We start from the raw sequence: 13,159 nt of genomic DNA, 5'->3' as shown, positions 1-13,159 counted from the left end.
AAAACAAACTATAACGATTAAAATATTACGACGATTATCAAATAATGATAATCATAAATATAGCGTTTTTCACAAGACCATTACATAATGGTTTACAATAATATTACACATCAACATAAGTCTTCGAATGCAGTTTTTAAACAATATTATACAAGCATGGACTCCAAATCTTGTCCTTAATTTAGTATGCAACAGCGGAAGCTCTTAATAATTACCTGAGAATAAACATGCTTAAAACGTCAACAAAATTGTTGGTGAATTATAGGTTTAACCTACATATTATTAAATCATAATAATAGACCACAAGATTTCATTTTTATAACACATCTCTTATCAGGCATTTCGTAAATTGCATAGAGATAAAAATCATTCATATGTTGAACACCTGGTAACCGACGTTAACTTAATGCATAGAATATCCCCTAAACAGAACCTCTCGTCTGTATAATAATCTCGAAGTACTAAACCATCCATAACCTGAATGGGAGTTGTTAAGCCCAATAGATCTATTTTTAGGATTCGCGTCAATTAGGGGCCATTTCCCTAATTCTTAGGCTACCAGACTTGAAGGGCGATATTAGGTTTAATAATCTAACCATAGAATGTAGTTTTGCGTACTTGTGTCTATTTTGTAAAACATTTATAAAGCTGCATGTATTCTCAACTCAAAATATTAGATTTTGAAAGTGGGACTATAACTCACTTTCACATATTTTTACTTCGTCGGGAAGTAAGACTTGGCCACTGGTCAATTCACGAACCTATAACAAATATGTACATATATATCAAAGTATATTCAAAATATATTTACAACATTTTTTAATACGTTTTAATGTTTTAAATATTTTCAGTCAGCTGTCCTCGTTAGTAACCTACAACTAGTTGTCCATAGTTAGATGTACAGAAATAAATTGATATATATTATCTTGACCCAATCCACGACCCAGTGTATACACGTCTCAGGCTAGATCATAAATCAAAGTATATATATTTTTAGAATTAACCTCAACCCTGTATAGCTAACTCCAACATTACTGCATATAGAGTGTCTATGGTTGTTCCAAATAATATATATAGATGGGTCGATATGATATGTCAAAACATTTGCATACGTGTATATGGTATCCAAAGATTACATAATATATTAGAATACATGTATAATACAATATAAGTTAGCTAGGATATGATTTGTATAGATTTGTTACCAATTTTCACGTAGCTACAACAAGTAAAAATATCCAATCTTGTTTTACCCATAACTTCTTCGTTTAAAATCCGTTTTGAGTGAATCCAATTGCTATGGTTTCATATTGAACTTAATTTTATGAATCTATACAGAAAACGTATAAGTTTAAAGTCAGAAATACAGGTTACAAGTCGTTTTTGTAAAGATAGTCATTTCAGTCGAAAGAACGACGTCTAGATGACAATTTTGGAAAACATACTTTTATTTTGAGTTTAATCATGATTTTTGGATTTAGGTTCATGTTCATAATAAAAATCATTTTCCCAGAATAACAACTTTTAAATCAAAGTTTATCATAGTTTTTAATTAACTAACCCAAAACAGCCCGCGGTGTTACTACGACGGCGTAAATCCGGTTTTACGGTGTTTTTCGTGTTTCCAGATTTAAAATCATTAAGTTAGCATATCATATAGATATAGAACATGTGTTTAGTTGATTTTAAAAGTCAAGTTAGAAGGATTAACTTTTATTTGCGAACAAGTTTAGAATTAACTAAACTATGTTCTAGTGATTACAAGTTTAAACCTTCGAATAAGATAGCTTAATATGTATGAATCGAATGATGTTATGAACATCATTACTACCTCAACTTCCTTGGATAAACCTACTGGAAATGAGAAAAATAGATCTAGCTTCAAAGGATCCTTGGATGGCTTGAAAGTTCTTGAAGCAGAATCATGACACGAAAACAAGTTCAAGTAAGATTTCCACTCGAAATAAGATTGTTATAGTTATAGAAATTGAATTAAAGTTTGAATATGATTATTACCTTTTATTAGAAAGTGTAAGACCCTAATCAGTTTTTACAGCAGTGTAAATATGTTACATAGAGGGTGGGTGATGTTGTGCAGTTAAACAGAAGTCACTGAGTGAGCTGAGCCTAGTGCGCGCCGCGCACACTAAAGGGAGCGTGCCGCGCACCCCTTACTGTAGCCGGGTTCCAGCTTTTTAAATCAGATATTTTGATGGGCATTTTGGTAAATTCACTTATGGACGAATTAAAGGCCCTAGATCAGTTTGGTTGAGCCTCATTACTCCATTTCTAACCACCAAACTTCATCCACTTAAATCCTAGTGAGAGAGTGTGATTCAAGTGTGAGAAAGCTCAAATCGGAGAAGAAGAAGCTTGTTTTGGGTTAAAGTTCAAGCATTAAAGTCGTTCATCTTATCTCTAGCTTCGTTGTGGTAGTTGTGGTATGTTCTAATTTTATTTTTCTTACTTTGATTTAGTGTAAGGGTTGGGGTTTGAGTAAATGATGAACATAAAACCCATTATTGGTGATTTTGGGTGTTCTTGGGTAAAATTGAGTCTTGAATACTAATTGGTGACTAGCCTAGGGTTTCAAAGTATTAATTGATGTTTATGAACCCTAATTGGTGAGTTAATTGCTAACACACCTAGTTATTTAGTAAATGGGTGTTGGTTAGTTAGTGGATGACCCGAAATGGGTGTGTTGTCTTAAAATGGTTATTTGGGTAATAAATCGACCTAGTTTCGAAAGATGGGTATGAATTACCCTAATTATGTATTAGTTGGTGTTGTTGGACCTTAATCACTAGCTTTTAAGTGATTAGTGGTGGTCTTGACTTTAATTGGGCGGTTTTGGTATAAATGGGCGATTTAATACATTAAGTCATTAAATGCTCATGTGTAAGTGTTAGTATTGAGTCCACTTAGCTTGTGTGTTGATCAAGTACTTATTATATTAGGTACTTTGCTTTGAAGCTTGTGGAGGTTGAAATCGTCATCTAATTGTTAAGGTGAGTGGAATAATTATATGCGTATGTATATAATGTATCTATTTGTTGTAGCGTGAAAGGTGTAGTGTCGAGGTGTTAAGACACCACGTTTCACGTGAAGAGTCTAGCATCGAGGTGTTAAGATGCCACTCGGGTGTAGCATCGAGGTGTTAAGATGCCACCTAGGAGTGTAGTGTCGAGGTGTTAAGACACCACTCCGTAAAATAATGAGTGTTGCATCGAGGTGTTAAGATGCCACTCGGGGTGATGTGCCGAGGTGTTAAGGTGCCACCCTAGGGGTTAGTGGTGCGAGGTGTTAAGTGCCCTAATGGATGTTATGAACACCGATGGCGTTTTCGCGAGCGCCGTTCCCTTGTACTATTGGTCGACCATGGTTACTTGTGTTGTAAGCATATTATATCATTTCGAGTTATATTATTATGCAGTTGTTGCTAGCTTGTGGTATTGGAGATTATAGCTTGTTAATGTGACGATAAGCTAATTGCGTTGCTAGCATGTTTGAGGTTTGTGTAAGTGTATGCAAGTAGGTATAATTATATATGTATTCGTATAATTATTGCATTCACTAATCTTTGCTTACCCTCTCGTTGTTTACCATTTTATAGGTTCGGTTTTGGACAAGGGTAAGGGCATCGTATTGGACTAGAGATCCCGTTTGATGCTAGGGGACGCTTTTGGCTTTAGTAGCTCTTGGAGTTTGACCGGTAGTTGGGTAGTTTAATCCCAAACGCCATGCTCATTGTGTAGTTTGGAACTTAAACTTTTTGGTGGTCGAAACTCTAAACTTGTATTAAACTTGTATTTTGGGTCGTGTGGGCTCCACTTGTAAAACATCATTTTTATGTTTGATTCGTGTGAGTTTTACATATATGAGTTTGTTGTGAAAAGCGTTCGGTCTAAAAGTGTCGGGAAGTCGAAGATCCTTTCGCGAAAAATGGACATTTTGGTCAGAACTGTCTCAGGCCTTGTGCGCGCTGCGCATAGGCAGTGGTGCGCGCCGCGCACCCTCCAGATCAGTTTTAATTTTTTTTTATTCCGCGTTTTTGGTTGGTTAACGGGTTGGGTTGTTACAAGTGGTATCAGAGCATGGTCTAAGGGATTTAGGCGACTTGAGATAGGTGCCTAGACTTAGACTTAAATGTGTATGCGCTTTTTGCGGGACTTGTAGGAGACGGGTCGGACCGGGGATTTGGTTAGTGCTTAGGTCTATGTGAACTAACCTTGCACTAATCGTTTTGTGTTGTTTTAGCAATCATTAAGTGAGATAGACGTTGTACTAGCAAGTTAATGCGACGTGCTCGCGTAACAATGATTAGCTACCATTGTTACGGGTTCAAGACGTGTCAAACAAGCAATGTACGACGAGTATCAACCAAGATGGGGCGGTGTGGTATATGTATGTCGTTCCTTTTCGTTTCGTTGTTTAATCTATATGCATTCTTTAGAATGAAGACGGAAGATGGAACCGGAACGGACGCACCTATTCATGAGGGGAAGGATGAGTTAACATTAAGGATTGAGGCGGAGTTCGAACGCTATATCTTGATTTTCGCCAACAAGGTTAAGCAAGTTCTTCAAGAGTCGTTCGAGGGAATAGTGACCGAGATGGTTCGAGACCGAGTGCCTAAGGTCGTGAAGGAAGAGTTAGAAAAGAGGTTTCCTAAACCTTAAGGTGACGGTGACGAAGGAGCAACTATGGGGATTGAATCTCATGCTTCAAAATTTGCTGATCACTCTTTGGGTAAGAGAAAGTTAGAATCAAGAGGTGCTCCTAGTAAAAGGGCGAGAAGTACGCCCGGAGGTGTTGAAAAAGTGAAGAAGAGGAGTAAGACAGGTTATGGGCCTACGTGCTTTCGGTGTGGAGGACGAGGTCATTTTGCACGGGATTGTACGAGTGTACCTTTAAGCACGATCAAGTGCTTTATTTGCCAAAAGAAGGGACACCGTAAGTCGGAGTGTTCCGAATCGTTTGTAGATCGGGTTAGGAGGTTAGAGCGTGACTATCTGATGATCAGTGGAGCGCAAGGGTCCAACGATGATGTTTCAGGTATTTTCGTCTTTGGTACAAATATGCCTTATTATTGTTTATTTGTACCGATGGATTCGTGTATGTATTAGGGACTTAAACTTTGCTTCGAGATCTATTTTAGACTCAAGTGAATTCGGTGAAGATTCGGTTTGTTGATGGTTTTGATGATAGTGCACCAGGGTAGCGCCTGAGTCGTTGACTCGTGGAAACGCGCCCTGGGGACGAATGCATAGTAGTAATACGTAGTATTGATGCGGGTGACATTCCTAATGGAAACACCCTATGATGACATTTGTATTGACGGACGAGGGCGTAAGACTTGGTGCAATCAAGCATTTCTTAGTGATAGGGTAAATGAATCCACTAAGCCATGAGAACGAACTTTGGCGTTAGGTTGTGAGCGCGTGTTCGCGTTTGTAGTGAAGTGGGTGAAACCCTTGAGAGCATGTGTGTATCGTTGACCGGATGCTTTCGTAGTGGTAACGGGTAGAAAGGATTTGTTAGTTGGAAAAGTCTACCTTGCGGGTAGCGGTAATTTCGTTCTAAAAGGATACGTGTTATGTGGACATTGTGTCATCACTTTAGTGGCGCAATCGGGTGACGGTAGACGTTAGTATTTATTATTATCGAATTGAGCTCTCGAGAATTCAGGAAGAGGGACCGATGCCAAGTATGGTCGTGTACGACGGTAAATGGCGAAATCGTTTGACTTTGTAATCTTGACGATTTGATTTAGGAACGAGGTTTTACGTTGGGAAGTTGGTAGTGTTACATCAAAGAAATTGTGTCGACTTTATTAGGATTTATATTCCTACCGAGGAAGCGTAATGGGATTTGAGAAAGGGTACGATGCCTCATTGTCGTATACTTTGGGTAGTAGTTACAAAATAGCCATTTTGTGTACTACGAGAAAATTAGATATATGTGTTTATTTGGGGTCATCTCTCTGTTGACCGCTTTTGACTTGTGATAGGTGATGAGGGATATCCGGAAGGATTAACTCTTCGTTACCACCCTTGGTTGTGATGGATGGCAAGCGGCTCTCGGGAAGAACCGTTACTTATATATTTACGATTTTAATTGCCCATAGAAATTGTGCACATAACCGTTTTGTGCACATGGTTGTGAGTAATAGTCGGTTTTACTCACACATTGGTATTAATAGTGCGGTAGCCATGTTTCACACACATATTGTTGGTAGTGTTGCAATAGCCATTTTTGCGCACTACGGATATATCACGATAGCCGTTTTTGTACACCTTGAGTTTTGTATTGAATAACCTTCTTATTGTTAGTATTGAAAACTACTGGTTGTATACGCTGGTGGTTCGGTCATGAGGACCATGTTGTGTGACTAGTGATACAATAGCCGTGTTCTGATCAAATACTTGTGGTAGATGCGTATTAGCCGTGTATGCGTACTAAGAGGGGTGTTAGGTGGAAGGTGTTATCCGTAAGGATTCATTTTTACTTGGCCTTCATCTTTTGGGTTGTTGACATTAGGTTGAGACTTGGTGGTTTTTAGCATTGTACTTGGTAAGGGTACGCTAGGGGATTGATATCTTGGCACAAGATCGGTTAAGTTCTTCCCGATATAAGGGATTGAGCAAACTTTGTACTCTGACTTGTGGACTTTAGTAAATTGCGGGTGACAATTTGGTTATTAATGATGACTCTTAGAGAATGATTGCCTAGAGAAGTTGGAAGAATACGTGACGATTTCGCGTATTCTAAGTGATCATTATAGACTTCGGATGTTGTGTGTATTGCACATTTCGGAATGCGTGCAAGTGTGCATTTAGTTATTGGAATAATCTTCGAATTAATGATTAATTGACGATTCGATTTCAATGGCGGTTTTGTGATTGTGTGGCGAGTGTTGTACGCTCTTGACGGCCACTCTTTTCTTTTATGATTTTGGGGGTGTACGCGGTGTGCCGTTCTAGAGGCATTTCCGTTAATCGCGTTCGTGTGCGAGTAGAGTCTTGGTGGTTAACTATCCTTATGTATGTAGGTAACCGGGTTAATGGTTAGGACCAAGTTGGAAAGGTGTAAGCCTTGGTGTTCCAAGCGCCTCCTTAGTGTTGAGATGGAATATAAGTAGACTAGCTATGCGGCCTAGGTGGATAGTGACTAGCAGGTGCCGCTAGGAAGTCAAGAGTGTCGAGCCGTAAGGTTCGTTAGATTTGTGTGACCGCGTGTAGTTAGGTGACGTGTGACATCAGGAGTAGACCCCGTAAGGGTCGAGTCTGGGAGACTCGGTGTTAGTAATCGGAGTTGGATAACACAACGTCAGGTGCCTCCTTATACCTACTAGTGTAACTTTTGACCCCAATGATGTGATTGCTTTGATTTTGGGTACCGGTGAGAAACTCGAATTTACAACGGTGGTATAGTGTGATGTTTAGCGAGCGTTGACACTCAAATGATTTGAAAGACCGAGGTTCGAATATCTTATAGCGAGTCCTTGGAAGGATTATTTAGTATGACCAACGCCGAAGAATGCGGAAAAGTTCCTATCTAGTAGACGTGATGAGCGAACGGGTGTCGCTCATTTAGGAAAGGAAAGCTTCGATGGTCTTCAAAAAAGTCCCAAGTTGGACTTTGGAGTTAATTGCGAAGGTAGTTAGCGACGTGAGACGGTATGGCGAAGTTCCCGATAGAGGGATACGAGAGATTTTCGAAAAGTGTCGGGATGATTCCCGAATATTCCACGATTGATAGGCGTGACGACAATGATTGTCGGTGGATTGTACTACTTTTAGGACGATTGTGGAGTGTAGGGTACGAGTTTGGATACTCGGCGTAAGAGCAAACGGTTGTAGTTATTGGGTCTCGTGGGTTGATTACCCGATATCGTGAAATGATGGAGTGCTATGGCTTTTGGAAAGATATATTATGATTTTTCACGGTGTATTTCTGAGTGAGTGGTGAGAATTTTGATCGAATGGAAGTGTGAAGTACGGTTGTTGTATTATGATGAATTAGTGTACGAAGTGAGAACCGTGATGAGTGATTGCTACAAGTGTAATTCCGCATTGGAGACGGAAATGTTCAAGTTAGAGTGCTTAACTTCTAGTATTTGGTGCGGATCACGAGGACGTGATCCAATCTAAGTGGGGGAGAGTTGTAAGACCCTAATCAGTTTTTACAGCAGTGTAAATATGTTACATAGAGGGTGGGTGATGTTGTGCAGTTAAACAGAAGTCACTGAGTGAGCTGAGCCTAGTGCGCGCCGCGCACACTAAAAGGAGCGCGCCGCGCACCCTTTACTATAGCCGGGTTCCAGCTTTTTAAATTAGATATTTTGATGGGCATTTTGGTAAATTGACTTATGGACGAATTAAAGGCCCTAGATCAGTTTGGTTGAGCCTCATTACTCCATTTCTAACCACCAAACTTCATCCACTTAAATCCTAGTGAGAGAGTGTGATTCAAGTGTGAGAAAGCTCAAATCGGAGAAGAAGAAGCTTGTTTTGGGTTAAAGTTCAAGCATTAAAGTCGTTCATCTTATCTCTAGCTTCGTTGTGGTAGTTGTGGTATGTTCTAATTTTATTTTCCTTACTTTGATTTAGTGTAAGGGTTGGGGTTTGAGTAAATGATGAACACAAAACCCATTATTGGTGATTTTGGGTGTTCTTGGGTAAAATTGAGTCTTGAATACTAATTGGTGACTAGCCTAGGGTTTCAAAGTATTAATTGATGTTTATGAACCCTAATTGGTAAGTTAATTGCTAACACACCTAGTTATTTAGTAAATGGGTGTTGGTTAGTTAGTGGATGACCCGAAATGGGTGTGTTGTCTTAAAATGGTTATTTGGGTAATAAATCGACCTAGTTTGGAAAGATGGGTATGAATTACCCTAATTATGTATTAGTTGGTGTTGTTGGACCTTAATCACTAGCTTTTAAGTGATTAGTGGTGGTCTTGACTTTAATTGGGCAGTTTTGGTATAAATGGGCGATTTAATACATTAAGTCATTAAATGCTCATGTGTAAGTGTTAGTATTGAGTCCACTTAGCTTGTGTGTTGATCAAGTACTTATTATATTAGGTACTTTGCTTTGAAGCTTGTGGAGGTTGAAATCGTCATCTAATTGTTAAGGTGAGTGGAATAATTATATGCGTATGTATATAATGTATCTATTTGTTGTAGCGTGAAAGGTGTAGTGTCGAGGTGTTAAGACACCACGTTTCACGTGAAGAGTGTAGCATCGAGGTGTTAAGATGCCACTCGGGTGTAGCATCGAGGTGTTAAGATGCCACCTAGGAGTGTAGTGTCGAGGTGTTAAGACACCACTCCGTAAAATAATGAGTGTTGCATCGAGGTGTTAAGATGCCACTCGGGGTGATGTGCCGAGGTGTTAAGGTGCCACCCTAGGGGTTAGTGGTGCGAGGTGTTAAGTGCCCTAATGGATGTTATGAACACCGATGGCGTTTTCGCGAGCGCCGTTCCCTTGTACTATTGGTCGACCATGGTTACTTGTGTTGTAAGCATATTATATCATTTCGAGTTATATTATTATGCGGTTGTTGCTAGCTTGTGGTATTAGAGATTATAGCTTGTTAATGTGACGATAAGCTAATTGCGTTGCTAGCATGTTTGCGGTTTGTGTAAGTGTATGCAAGTAGGTATAATTATATATGTATTCGTATAATTATTGCATTCACAAAGCTTTGCTTACCCTCTCGTTGTTTACCATTTTATAGGTTCGGTTTTGGACAAGGGTAAGGGCATCGTATTGGACTAGAGATCCCGTTTGATGCTAGGGGACGCTTTTGGCTTTAGTAGCTCTTGGAGTTTGACCGGTAGTTGGGTAGTTTAATCCCAAACGCCATGCTCATTGTGTAGTTTGGAACTTAAACTTTTTGGTGGTCGAAACTCTAAACTTGTATTAAACTTGTATTTTGGGTCGTGTGGGCCCCGCTTGTAAAACATCATTTTTATGTTTGATTCGTGTGAGTTTTACATATATGAGTTTGTTGTGAAAAGCGTTCGGTCTAAAAGTGTCGGGAAGTCGAAGATCCTTTCGCGAAAAATGGACATTTTGGTCAGAACTGTCTCAGGCCTTGTGCGCGCCGCGCATAGGCAGTGGTGCGCGCCGCGCACCCTCCAGATCAGTTTTAATTTTTTTTTTATTCCGCGTTTTTGGTTGGTTAACGGGTTGGGTTGTTACAGAAAGATAACCTACTGTAAGTAACAAAGGTTTCTTGATCTTGGATGATTACTTGGAATGGATTTAGAAAACTTGGAAGTAAACTTGCAATCTTGGAAGTATTCTTGATTTTATGAAACTAGAACTTTTGGAATTTATGAAGAACACTTAGAACTTGAAGATAGAACTTGAGAGAGATTAATTAGATGAAGAAAATTGAAGAATGAAAGTGTTTGTAGGTGTTTTTGGTCGTTGGTGTATGGATTAGATATAAAGGATATGTAATTTTGTTTTCATGTAAATAAGTCATGAATGATTACTCATATTTTTGTAATTTTATGAGATATTTCATGCTACTTGCCAAATGATGGTTCCCACATGTGTTAGGTGACTCACATGGGCTGCTAAGAGCTGATCATTGGAGTGTATATACCAATAGTACATACATCTAAAAGTTGTGTATTGTACGAGTACGAATACGGGTGCATACGAGTAGAATTGTTGATGAAACTGAACGAGGATGTAATTGTAAGCATTTTTGTTAAGTAGAAGTATTTTGATAAGTGTCTTGAAGTCTTTCAAAAGTGTATGAATACATATTAAAACACTACATGTATATACATTTTAACTGAGTCGTTAAGTCATCGTTAGTCGTTACATGTAAATGTTGTTTTGAAACCTTTAGGTTAACGATCTTGTTGAATGTTGTTAAGCCATTGTTTATTATAACAAATGAGATGTTAAATTGTTATATTATCATGATATTATGATATATAATATATCTTATTATGATATATATATAGTTAAATGCCGTTACAACAATAATCGTTACATATATGTCTCGTTTCGAAATCATTAAGTTAGTAGTCTTATTTTTACATATGTATTTCATTGTTAATACACTTAATAATATATTTACTTATCATTTAACATAATTAACCAAGTATATCAATATCTTAATATGATTCATATGTACCTAGTAAGATGTTGTAATAACGATAATCGTTATATATATCGTTTTCGAGTTTCTTAAATTAATAGTCTCATTTTTATGTATATAACTCATTGTTAAAATACCTAATGAGATACATACTTATAATAAAATCATGTTAACTATATATATAACCATATATATGTCATTGTATAGTTTTTACAAGTTTTAACGTTCGTGAATCACCGGTCAACTTGGGTGGTCAATTGTCTATATGAAACCTATTTCAATTAATCAAGTCTTAACAAGTTTGATTGCTTAACATGTTGGAAACACTTAATAATGTAAATAACAATTTCATTTAATATATATATAAACATGGAAAAGTTCGGGTCACTACAGTACCTACCCGTTAAATAAATTTCGTCCCGAAATTTTAAGCAGTTGGAGGTGTTGACGTATCTTCTGGAAATAAATGCGGGTATTTCTTCTTCATCTGATCTTCACGCTCCCAGGTGAACTCGGGTCCTCTACGAGCATTCCATCAAACCTTAACAATCGGTATCTTGTTTTGTTTAAGTCTCATAACCTCACGATCCATTATTTCGACGGCTTCTTCAATGAATTGAAGTTTTTCATTGATTTGGATTTCGTCTAACGGAATAGTGAGATCTTCTTTAGCAAAACATTTCTTCAAATTTGAGACGTGGAAAGTGCTATGTACAGCCGCGAGTTGTTGAGGTAGCTCCAGTTGGTAAGCTACTGGTCCGACACGATCTATAATCTTGAATGGTCCAATGTACCTTGGATTTAGTTTCCCCCGTTTACCAAATTGAACAACGCCTTTCCAAGGTGAAACCTTAAGCATGACCATTTCTCCAATTTCAAACTCTATATCTTTTCTTTTACTGTCCGCTTAGCTCTTTTGTCGACTCTGGGAGGTTTTCAATCTTTGTTAAATTTGGATGATTTTCTTGGTAGTTTCTTGTATTATCTCCGGACCCGTAATCTGTCTATCCCCCACTTCACTCAAACAAATCGGAGACCTGCACTTTCTACCATAAAGTGCTTCAAACGGCGCCATCTCAATGCTTGAATGGTAGCTGTTGTTGTAGGAAAATTCTGCTAACGGTAGATGTCGATCCCAACTGTTTCCGAAATCAATAACACATGCTCGTAGCATGTCTTCAAGCGTTTGTATCATCCTTTCGCTCTGTCCATCAGCTTGTGGATGATAAGCAGTACTCATGTCTAGACGAGTTCCTAATGCTTGCTGTAATGTCTGCCAGAATCTTGAAATAAATCTGCCATCCCTATCAGAGATAATAGAGATTGGTATTCCATGTCTGGAGACGACTTCCTTCAAATACAGTCATGCTAACTTCTCTATCTTGTCATCTTCTCTTATTGGCAGGAAGTGTGCTGATTTGGTGAGACGATCAACTATTACCCAAATAGTATCAAAACCACTTGCAGTCCTTGGCAATTTAGTGATGAAATCCATGGTAATATTTTCCCATTTCCATTCCGGGATTTCGGGTTGTTGAAGTAGACCTGATGGTTTCTGATGCTCAGCTTTGACCTTAGAACACGTCAAACATTCTCCTACGTATTTAGCAACATCGGCTTTCATACCCGGCCACCAAAAATGTTTCTTGAGATCCTTGTACATCTTCCCCGTTCCAAGATGTATTGAGTATCTGGTTTTATGAGCTTCTCTAAGTACCATTTCTCTCATATCTCCAAATTTTGGTACCCAAATTCTTTCAGCCCTATACCGGGTTCCGTCTTCCCGAATATTAAGATGCTTCTCTGATCCTTTGGGTATTTCATCCTTTAAATTTCCCTTTTTTAAAACTCCTTGTTGCGCCTCCTTTATTTGAGTAGTAAGGTTAGTGTGAATCATTATATTCATAGATTTTACTAGAATGGGTTCTCTGTCCTTTCTGCTCAAGGCGTCGGCTACCACATTTGCCTTCCCCGGGTGGTAACGAATCTCAAAGTCGTAATCATTCAACAATTCAATCCACCTAC

The 13,159-nt window shown here is 38.4% G+C and overlaps 2 long non-coding RNA genes across 2 annotated transcripts; both read left to right on the top strand.

Annotated features, from left to right (window-relative positions):
- Nucleotides 1-2,179: 2,179 nt before the first annotated feature.
- LOC139899559 (uncharacterized) lies at nucleotides 2,180-3,651 on the top strand. Its single transcript, XR_011777578.1, has 3 exons — nucleotides 2,180-2,441; nucleotides 2,958-3,008; nucleotides 3,614-3,651. It is a non-coding gene; the product is annotated as an uncharacterized lncRNA (long non-coding RNA).
- Nucleotides 3,652-8,441: 4,790 nt separating this feature from the next.
- Nucleotides 8,442-9,786, top strand: LOC139899644 (uncharacterized). The gene is made up of 3 exons (XR_011777622.1): nucleotides 8,442-8,576; nucleotides 9,093-9,143; nucleotides 9,749-9,786. It is a non-coding gene; the product is annotated as an uncharacterized lncRNA (long non-coding RNA).
- The last annotated feature ends 3,373 nt before the right edge of the window (nucleotides 9,787-13,159 follow it).

Source organism: Rutidosis leptorrhynchoides, chromosome 3 (assembly GCF_046630445.1).
Source record: "Rutidosis leptorrhynchoides isolate AG116_Rl617_1_P2 chromosome 3, CSIRO_AGI_Rlap_v1, whole genome shotgun sequence".
Taxonomy (NCBI): Eukaryota; Viridiplantae; Streptophyta; class Magnoliopsida; order Asterales; family Asteraceae; genus Rutidosis; species Rutidosis leptorrhynchoides.
The sequence above is the reverse complement of the archived record's forward strand: the minus strand, read 5'-3'. Positions and strand labels throughout refer to the sequence as shown.